This window comes from Benincasa hispida, chromosome 7 (assembly GCF_027475165.1).
Source record: "Benincasa hispida cultivar pf3 chromosome 7, pf3_genome.v1.1, whole genome shotgun sequence".
NCBI classification, from domain to species: Eukaryota; Viridiplantae; Streptophyta; class Magnoliopsida; order Cucurbitales; family Cucurbitaceae; genus Benincasa; species Benincasa hispida.
This window is the reverse complement of record NC_143484.1, coordinates 9,059,932-9,070,810: the sequence shown is the minus strand read 5'-3', so window position 1 is coordinate 9,070,810 and position 10,879 is coordinate 9,059,932.

Below are 10,879 nucleotides of genomic sequence, written 5' to 3'. Positions count from 1 at the left end.
TGCATCTATGTCTTCTAGATGCCTACCTCTAATGGAACATCTAAACTTCTTTGGTCCTCATGGGACACATACATACATGAAAAACTGATTTCTATCCTACGGTAGTTAAGTATGCCCACTACCTCTAGTGAATCCCGAAGGAAACACAACCCCTGGTGAATCCTGAAGGAAACACAATATCTTGAGAATCCCGAAGGAAACACAATCTGGTGAATCCTAAAGGAAACACAATATCTGATGAATCCCGAAGGAAACAAAATATCTGGTGAATCCAGAAGGAAACACAAACAGGTGAATCCCGAAGGAAACACAATATTTGGTGAATCCCGAAGGAAACACAATCTGGTGAATCCCTAGGAAACACAATCTGGTGAATCCTGATGGAAACACAATCTGGTGAATTCCGAAGGAAACACAATCTGGTGAATCCCAAAAGAAACACAATCTGGTAAATCTCAAAGGAAACACAATATCTGGTGAATCCCGAAGGAAACACAATATCTGGTGGGCATCTAACTAATCAGTGAGGACACTACCACAATCTCAACATCACAAGTATCACAATATGGTTCTATAACATACATATACATCTCATCACATGATTCTACAATATACATATACCTCTTGTCATCCTAGTCTCATAACATATATATACATCTTATCATCATGGTTCTATAACACACATATAAATTTTTTCATCATAGCTCTACAACATACGTATGCATCTCATCATCCTCAGCTTCAGTAGGATCTCCAATAACAATAATATACTCAAATCATACTAGTATTCAAACATCTCTATGTGCAACTAGTCTTTTAATCCCTCATATCAGCAAGACATACATAAAAATTAAACTATCAATATATCCTCAATAAATCATAATTATCATTGTCTGGCACTAGGGCAGTTCAAGTAGTAAGATTACTAACCTCGATACTAGATTCAGATATTGATCCAAGCGGTAGTTTTCAATAATAAAACTTTGAATTCAATTCCCCAACGAAGCCTGAGCAACAACCACCCTCAATATTCCAATCTCCAAATTCTTCCTTCAACCAGACCCTGCTTCCAACTTTTAATCCTTTTCTTTCGTAAAATTTTCAATTCACAAAGAATTTAACTCACCCCCTTCCACATTAATTTCAAATTAAATTTGTGTGACATAACCCCCTTTCAAAATGAAATTAATTCTTGACATTAATTTCAAATTAAATTTGTGTGACATTAAAAGTCTAATTTTCATAACTTCCCTTCAATTAAACCAGATCTGTCGTGGCTTGAAGATCCGGCTATGATGTTGAAGCGAACAACGCTGACATAGGCAGAACGGACGAGAGACAAAACGATCGACGAAGGGTCTCTCGCGTGGCATGGTTGGAAACACAATCGGTTGGGGCGGTGTGTCGGTGGCTAGGGCAACGACTGAAAGGCAGCGGCGGAGAGATGCGGGAGAGATGGAGGTCGGGGAGGGGGACTAGGAGGCTGCTAGAAGAAAGGGGGAGAGAAAGAAAAGAAAAAGAGAAAAAAAAGAGAGGAAAAAAAAAAAGAAAAGGGAAGGATTAAATAAAATAATATATATTATTTTATTTTATTATATTCTATTTTATTCTTCTCCTAATCCCCATTATTTTCTTAAATTCCCTCCTTTTTCAATTTGGAATTAATTCCTGCCATCAATTTCCTACATAAATTTTCAACTTCAATAATCAAATTCCAGTAATTACTCTTAAATGTCCAAAATTCCAAAAATGCCCCAATTAATATAAATTACTGAAATTACACAACAACAAAATTTGGAGGTGTTACATTCTTCGCCACTTACATAAATTTCGTCCCCAAAAGTTACTCCTGGAACAGCTCTAGGTACTGGGCTCTTATCTCATCCTCTCGCTCCCAGGTGGCTCTCTTGAACTGATGATTCTGCCATAACACTCTTACAAAAGCTATCTCCTTATGGCACAACATCTTTACCTCTCTGGCGAGAATTTCTATAGGCTTCTCCTCGTAGCTCAAGTTGTCATTCAACTGTAAAGGCTCAAAATCCACTATATGGAACAGATCTGTCACATACTTTCTCAGCATCAAAGCATGGAAGACATTATGGACTGAAGACAATGCTAGAGGAAATGCCAATCGGTAAGCTACAGGGCCAATTCACTCCAAGACCTCAAAAGGCGTAATGAACGTCGGACTCAACTTCCCTTTCCTGCCAAACCTCATAATACCTTTCATAGGGTGCCACCTTTAAGAACACTTTATCACTAGTCACAAATCTCAAGTCCTTACATCTCAAATCAGCATAGCTCTTCTGTTCGCTTTGAGCTGTTTGCATACGAGCCCTAATCTTCTGCATTGCCCTCTTCGTGGTTTGTTAAGTTCATGTCCTAGCAACTTCCTCTCTCATCCCAGCATGTTGAAGACATGCAAGCCTTTCCATACAGGGCCTCAATGGCGATATGCCCATGGTAGTTTGATAACTATTATTATATGTGAATTCCATTAAATGCAGGTGAGAGTCCCATCTCCTGAAAACTCGAACGCAAAAGCGCGCAACATACCCTTCAATGTTCGGTTCAGACGTTCTATCGGACCATCAGTCTGTGGATGAAAACCTGTACTAAATCCCCATCGAGTACCCAATGCTAACAAGAGACTCTTCCAAAAAAACTAGATGTAAAACGAGGGTCGTCGTTTGACATAGCTGAAACTAGTATCAAAAGAGGTGTAACAACACCTTCCATAAATAACTATGAAACTTAAGATGTTGAAAATTGATAACACTTTTACACGTCCAAGCTGAGAACTGTGAAAATGGTCATGAAATTAAGAAAGTCTTATATACTAAAAACATATATTTGAGCTTACCATTCTGCCACAGGGAAAACTTCATACGTGCAGTGAAGAAATTGGTCATGTTATATAATGCGTCATCTGAAGATATGTACCAAAACAAATCTAGTCAATTGAAAAATGCTTCTACTCTATAAGCGTCGACTGCGATGTCTTTCTTAGGGTCTACATGTCTGAGAATAACTCTATCTAAATAAGTCTCACATTCATGAGAAACTCATTATGAGGCTCTATACTATCATGAGCTACAACACTTGCTTGAGCCAATCCTCATGTTATTCTTTAGCTTAAAACAATCACATATCATTACTTAGACCCTACTGCGAACGGGTCTAAAATTCCCTTCAAAAATGTTATTCTACTCTATAAGCGCCGACTGTGATGCCTTTCTTTAGCTACATGTCCGAAGTTAGTTTTTACGATAAAACCTTCTTGATTCATAAGTCCTAGCTTGGATTACTCGTACTCCCTAAAGCTAGTTAACTCATTGTCCATGCAAGAGAAAACATACTATCTTGTAATGCTCCAAACCCACTTTTAGTAACTTCTTGTTATTAACTCAACTTTATTACCAAGTCTATCCCTTATGCCACTGGTTATATTGGAGGATCCGCTTACTTACTTTTGTGTATATACCACTTTTGTCTACCTCGAGCTAGACTATTTTCCTTTTTCAATCAACTTGATGGTCTTTCTAGTTCATGTTTCCAACTAGCACACAAACTCAAAATCCCTTTACTAATACCCTCGATGATTTACTTTTGACTAATGAAGCATCATCATACCATGTCAATAGTTCTTGAACATCTACTGCTACTAATAACTCCATTTTAGCTTATCCCTTCTCGACTTTCTATTTTGGTAACAGATTCTTGTGTTAAAAAAAAGTTCCATATCAATCACCTACATAAGCTATCTTTCCATCTAATACATATTGTCCTAAAGTTCAACATGATAATGAGGTATTCTTCTTTTACACCAGAACAAAGACCTTGTAACCCTTCTTATCAAGCCTCCGAACCATACTTACCTAAGAGTTTTAAACACATTAAATTTCTTTCTCTTTCCAAAAAAGTAAACTTTCTTGGGTACTTTTCTCTTCTTCACACTTATCTTTGATAAACAACTAAATTCAAGACACCTCTTTTTTTTCCCCCACTTTCCAAGTGGAACATAATCTCTTTACTAAACTATATCTTACTTAACTCCTCCATAAATCTTATCTCTCTTACTAAGAATTTCCATCTTATAGAATTCTTCTCTACCAATTTGCATACTTTAAACTCCAAAAGACTTTTATTTTATTCAAATTTTCCTGTCTTCCTCATCACAATAAGGCTCTGGGTTTCGTCTAGGTATACTAAAATAATCCTTCAACCTAAACAAATAATACCTTACTTTATCCCCTTTAAGCCCAAGGTCATGTCCCACTATTTTAGCTTCCTTTAATGACATCAACTTAGCTAGATATTCCAAAATAATTCTTCATATCATCACATATAATTTACCTACTCTATCAAATCGTAGTATTACCCAAGTGATTATGACTTATAAATCCTTTCTAAAATTCTTCTCGAAATGTTGGGTTTTTAATATCTCAAAACCTTTAATGAATCCATAGTCTATTATTCTTGTCCTTCTTATCCATAAAACAATTTTCCCCTTATTTTCGAGAACGTGGCTATGTAGGAATTTATTTCTATTGTCTCTAATTGCACTAACCAACACAAAACATAACACTGGTCTTGAATGAATTCTTGCCTCGATAATTTTATTCCTGGGCTTAAACATATACATACCTTTATTTCTAAACTGTCGTAACTCTATATAGTTTCATCAACCTTTAAGATCTCTAAACTGAGGTATTTGTATTTGTTCGTTTATAACATAATTTCCATGAGATAAACTAGTGCCAAGTAACCACATAATTTATTTTATTTTATTTTTCTTCTTTTGTAGTGTCGTACCTGATAATCCTCTTATAATAACTTCTATCATGTCATTTCCCTGGCATTAGAACATATTGGTGCATTTAAGCTAAACAAATATTTTAATGCATAACTATCACATAACTTTTAATTGATAAGACATACCTGGTGATGACAAGGAATCCGTTCATGGGTCATAGGGACAATCTGGACTTACATAGTAAGTCAGTCTACACAACCCAAAACTTGGGCTCTGGTACCAACTATAACGACCCGACCCCCTAGGACTCAAGTTAGGCCGTTACTAAACACATGCATGCATGAAACTTAAAACGACACCCTTTTATAATGAATTAAATGCTAAGTAAATAAGGAAATTTCAAAAGACATTCATTAAATTCAAATATTAAAAACAGGCGATAGGGTACCCATAAATCATAAATGATAATAAATAGGTCTGGAAACAAATCTTAGTAGTAACTTTCAAACATCAAAACTGAAAGTTGAAAAACATGAAAAGGAATCTAAATATCATGAGCGGAAGCATAGTACTGGTCCCAGTGGCTCGATCACGGATTTCGCTTGTCAATCGCCAGTGCATCTCTACCTTTACCTGAAACAACAATATGAGAAAGAATGAGTATAAAATACTCAGTAAGTAACCCCTTTACTGGGGTCAGGCTAGGCATCTATGTCCTCTAGATACCTACCTCTGGTGGAACATATAAACTTCTCCGGTTCTCATTAAAGGATCTCTTACTGAAGAGTTCCATGAGCACGTTCGGATCGCTTTGATCTCACAGTGACCGAAATACATATTATACATTCAAAACTTACATTTATGCAAACAAACACTAGTTATCGACATGCTATGAACAACAAAATAATAAGAGAAAGAGGGTCATACCAGTTGAAAACGTGATGACAAGAAATTAGAAGTCAAATTATTCAACAACTAAAATCTCGTGGACGCAATATGCGATGCATGTTCTTAAGATATGCGTTGATAGTCATGCGTCGATGGTCATGCGTTGGAATGATAATGCGTTAATGAATGTATGCGATGACCATGCGTCCTATCACAAGTTTTCTTGCGCTCACGCCAAGTATAATGTGAACGCAAGTTTCTCGGGTGATTCAAGGTCGAACTCAAGGACTTGTAGCAAAATGAATGTGGTAATGTGCATGCGGCGGTTTAAATAAAAGAACGGAAGGGAGGTTGCTAAGTTAATCCTAATCCTACTTCTAACTAACAGACAATGCAATAAGAATATGCATGAGAAGTAGAGACATGATAACTCTTGACATGAAACAAATGAATGGGAAAGATAGATAAAATGCGGAGATGTTTTCATTGCAACCCTTAAGAGTGACCGCAAGGGCAACCTTAGTCAACACAAGTCATGCAATCATGCTACACACACGCGAACCTAACTCTAGGACGTATGCGGTGTATCTACGATATTGCCGAGAAACCTATGCCTGCCTAGACCTCCATAATCTGTTCACTAGCTCTCACCACATGAACATGGTTTCCACATTGCCTTATCCTACTTCCTGGACGCATGCAATATCCTATCCGTAGGGTGCATACGTTGTGTGCTAGCAAATGGAGCTTATTCCTAAGTTCCCCATTCTTGGTTATGCAAACCTAATCTAGCCCTCTCGAGTGTCAATTCTAATCTAGCTCTCTCGAGTCAAGTTCTTTCTTTAGACTCTCTCCTGAGTAGTTCTAAAGGTGCAATGGACGCATACATAAGACAAGGTAACCGTATGAACTTGGCTAACGTAAGATTATTCCTATTCCTAGTGAACAACACATACATTGCTTAATGAGACCAACCACTTACCCTCTCGGGCAGATAGTTGTTGTTGACTCTATCATGGACAAGCGTGCTACAGCTTCACACTAAGCAAATACGGTTACTCACACATTCACGCAACGCACACCTTTCGGTAGGTTGCTACATGCTTCATATCCTTAATCCACATAACTAAGTATGCAATACCGAAGCAATCTCACTAAGTGCTGCAATGAAGGTAAAGATGCTAAGCAAAGAAGATGGAGATGGAGTCGAAGGAAACAAAGAAATGCATTGAAAACAAATTGTATTTAACCACAAAATGTCATACAATACAATATAAGAAAAGAAAGGAAAATGAAATGACCGGCTGAAAGCAAAGACTTGCTTCCAGTGGATGTGTGTCAAGGCTGCCGGTGGTGCCATGGATGGGCGGTGGAGCTGACTCTCTCGAGATCTAGCTCCGATCGAAGGCTCCGGTCATCACTCGGAATGGATGAAGAAGGTGAAGAACTCTCAAGCGTCTTTTCACGCATTTTGTCTGGGTCACAGGGAAAACCTTGGGTTGTAGGGGTAATCCCCAGACAAATTGAATTTCTGCTCATCGGCTTCTATTTATAAAGCTTGGATCGCCGGCAACATTAATGGACTGTTTTGATTCTGACATTCGACGCGTTAGTCCTTTTCTGAACCTCTGCAGCTAACGGCGTGGTAGGTGAAATGTCAACACATAACGCGTTAGTCCTTGTGTTGATCCCATTAGTATGCGTTATTGCATAGCCGCAATCATTCAATGATCACATTCGCTTAATACCGCAACTTTACACGATGACCGCAATCGCTTACGAGTGTAACTCCCATGCGATGGACGCATACGGTTGATTACCGCAACATTCATGCGTTGATCGACGCGTTTCCCTTTGCGATGGAGAGTTTCTCCGCATGCGGTCGTCTATACGGTGGTCCGATTTCCGCATTTGTGTCCACTTCCTGTATTAGCTACAAAAATAGAACATTGAACGCATAATAATGAGTTAGCCGAGATTCATCATGCGGATCGACGCAAATTCATTTTCTCATGAATTCCTAGCACAATTGCCGCATATTCTGCTTAACAACCTTCATAATTCTAAGTAAAAAGCCTAAGATGACATGCATTTCTGCATTTCATCAAAATGTTCTTCACACTTAAGCACTCACAGCGAAAAACGTCCACGCGATCTACCAACGCCCAGCGAAAGCGTCGACTACAGCAGCACGAACAACTGCGAACACGAACACCGTAGGGACGACACCACCAGAAAAGAGCCCTGGGTATTCTCGGAGTGAGAACCCAAAGCGTGGTCTTTGGTGAATTTAGTAGAGGAAGGAGGAATACTAGATCGTTTAGGCGATAAGCAAGTGGGAGGGAAGAAAAGCGCTATTGCATAGAAAAATGCTTATCGTTTAGGAGAAGCTACACGATCGTGTAGATTTTACTGAACGATCGTTTAGGAAAAGGTATACGATCGTTTAGCAAAATTGACACACTATACGATCGTTTAGAGAAGCTATGCGATCGTGTAGGAAATAGTGTGCGATCGTTTAGGCGCGAGGTGGACGATCATCTAGACGAAGAGTGACTATCGCATAGGCTCTCGATTTACTTAAGCAATCGTTTTCCTTTCACCAGCGCGCTTCTTTCTTTTTCTTTTAGACAATTGATTGAACGAACACTCAAAATGAAACAATTTCATTTTTATTTCATCGGTTACAATAACCCACTCATTCCCACTAACCCACGTCCAAACGTGAATTTTGGCTTAATTATCATATAATTAACCAATTAATTAATTAATTAATATAATCATATTATATTTTTATCCTATAGTTTGATATCGCATATCTACTATAGTATTTTCTCCTCTACTTGATATAAATCATATTTATATCTAATTTCCTCCAAAATAATGTATCTCATACATTTAGCCAATTATATCATATATAATTAACCAGTCCAATTATATCATATATAATCGAACATCCTCTTGTCAATTTGAACATTTCAAATTAACCCAGACACTGGTTCTCGACTTTATCCAAGCTATGAAGGGGACCTAATGGACCTGTGGCTTGAAGCTCCAACGGTCCGTGAATAGCTGACTAAACTCTCTGGCCACAAGATCCACCACCCGTTAACTGTCAGGCATTCCACTAAAGACCAACAGCTGAACTCTTCTTACTACAGATATATTTCTGTGTCCATCGAATATAACCAATCATGAGTATGATGACCCTTCATAGATGCTCGTAAGTACAGCTGGGTCAAATTACCGTTTTACCTCTGTAGTTACATCTCACTCCTTAAGTATCACTGATTCCTCTAATGAACAATACAACATAGTCCAACTATGTGTGAACACCTCTCGGACCAAGAGGTGTGTGGTACCACATCATTCAAGCCTCAGAATCAGCCTTTAAGGGACCACAAAGGTCAGAATGTACTAACTCAAGAGGCTCCTTAGCTCTATAACCTTTTCCAATAAAAGGTCGTTTAGTCATCTTACCCTAAAGGCAAGATTCGCACACTGGTAAAGAATTTTCTTCTAACTCACTTAGAATTCATTCTTCACCAATCTCTCAATCCTATTGAGATTGATGTGCCCTAAACGTAGATGCCAAAGTTTGGCATTTTCTTTTGGAGAAATTCGTCGACGTTTTGATTGAGTTACGACAGTTTTGAACAATTCAGTATTATGAAGGGAATTAATGGCTAACGGCCTTAGGACATATAAATTCGATTCCAGATTTGTTGTGCAAATAAAAACACCATCTTTATAAATAAATGCTTTATCTAGATTAAACGAGATAGTATATTTACATTGCAATAAACACTTTACAGAAATAAGGTTCCTCTTTAGTTCAGGAACAATATATATATCATTTAAAATAAGAAACTCATTCTGTAAAACTAACTAGAGTCCTCCCACTGCCATAGCTGAGAGACATGCCCGGTGCCTACTCGCATTGTCATCTCACCAGCCTCTAGCTGTCGCCAAGATCTACTCCCCTGAAAAGAAGAACAAACATGGTTAGTGGCACCCGAATCAATTATCTAGGCAGAATCATCATTCTCCACTAAATAAGTTTCAAGCACAAGTAAATCACATTTACCTTTATTGGCCTTGGCCTTAGCCTTGGCTGCTTTCTTCTCTTTCAGATACCGAGGACAGTTCCTCTTCCAGTGTCCATCTTGGTTGCAGTGGAAACACTTTCCCTTAGCAACTTGTGGACGCCTCCTTAGGGCGACAGGTGGTGGGTTAGCAGGTGCCTTCCCTTTTCCCTTACCATCCTTATGCTTCTTCCCCTTTGCAGAGTTAGAAGGAGAAGGAGTAGACTTCGTCCTAAAGTCGAACCTCTATGGAACGTCCTGAAGGATGAAGCAACATTTGCCTAACCCTACTACCTCTCCTTACTTTTCAATAAAGATTAGTATGTCTGCAATTCGTTGAGGAGAGATGTAAGGTTATATTTCACTTTGTTAAGAATCACATTGCTAACAAAGTGCAGAAAGCTCTCCGGTAATGAATGCATGATTGTGCTAACCTTACTGCCCTTATCGATGGTAGACCCATTGAACTCTGCCACATTAAAGTGGACCATCATGTTTAGCACATGTTCACGAACAGAGGTGCCTTTTTCCATTTTGGAGTTGAATATGTATTTAAGAACCTCATGCATAAGCTGTTTAGAAGGTTGTCCAAACATCCCCACAGAGACTCTATGATCTCACGCGCTGAGACCATAGACTCATGTTTCTTGGCCAAGACTTTAGAAAGACTTACCAAGATGTAGGCTCGGGCCTCCTTATTTGCCCTTGTCCATCATTTGTATGCCTCTCGAAAATTTCGAGTGACATTAGGAGCTGGAATAGGACAAGCCTCCGTGAGAGCGAACATGAGATCCTCGATGATCAGGATCGTCATGATCATGTGTTTCCATGTTGCGAAATTATCGCCAGTAAATTTTTCAGCGCTTAGCAATGCCAAAGTGGCTGTTGCCATTTTGAAAAGTTGCTGAAAATACAAACAAAATTTGATTAGACTTTGTTAAACCACTTTTAAACCAATCAGTTTTGCCAAACAGTTTCAAGTACCCTAAGATATAGACTTCTATTTTGCAATGATGCCCTAGTGAGGCAGGACAAATGTCACCGGTGGGGTGATTAGTTGCCCCTTCGCTGGGATGAGACATTCTCAACCATTAGGTAGAACCAACTCTTGGAACTGAACCTAACAACCACCATTTTTCGGTCCATA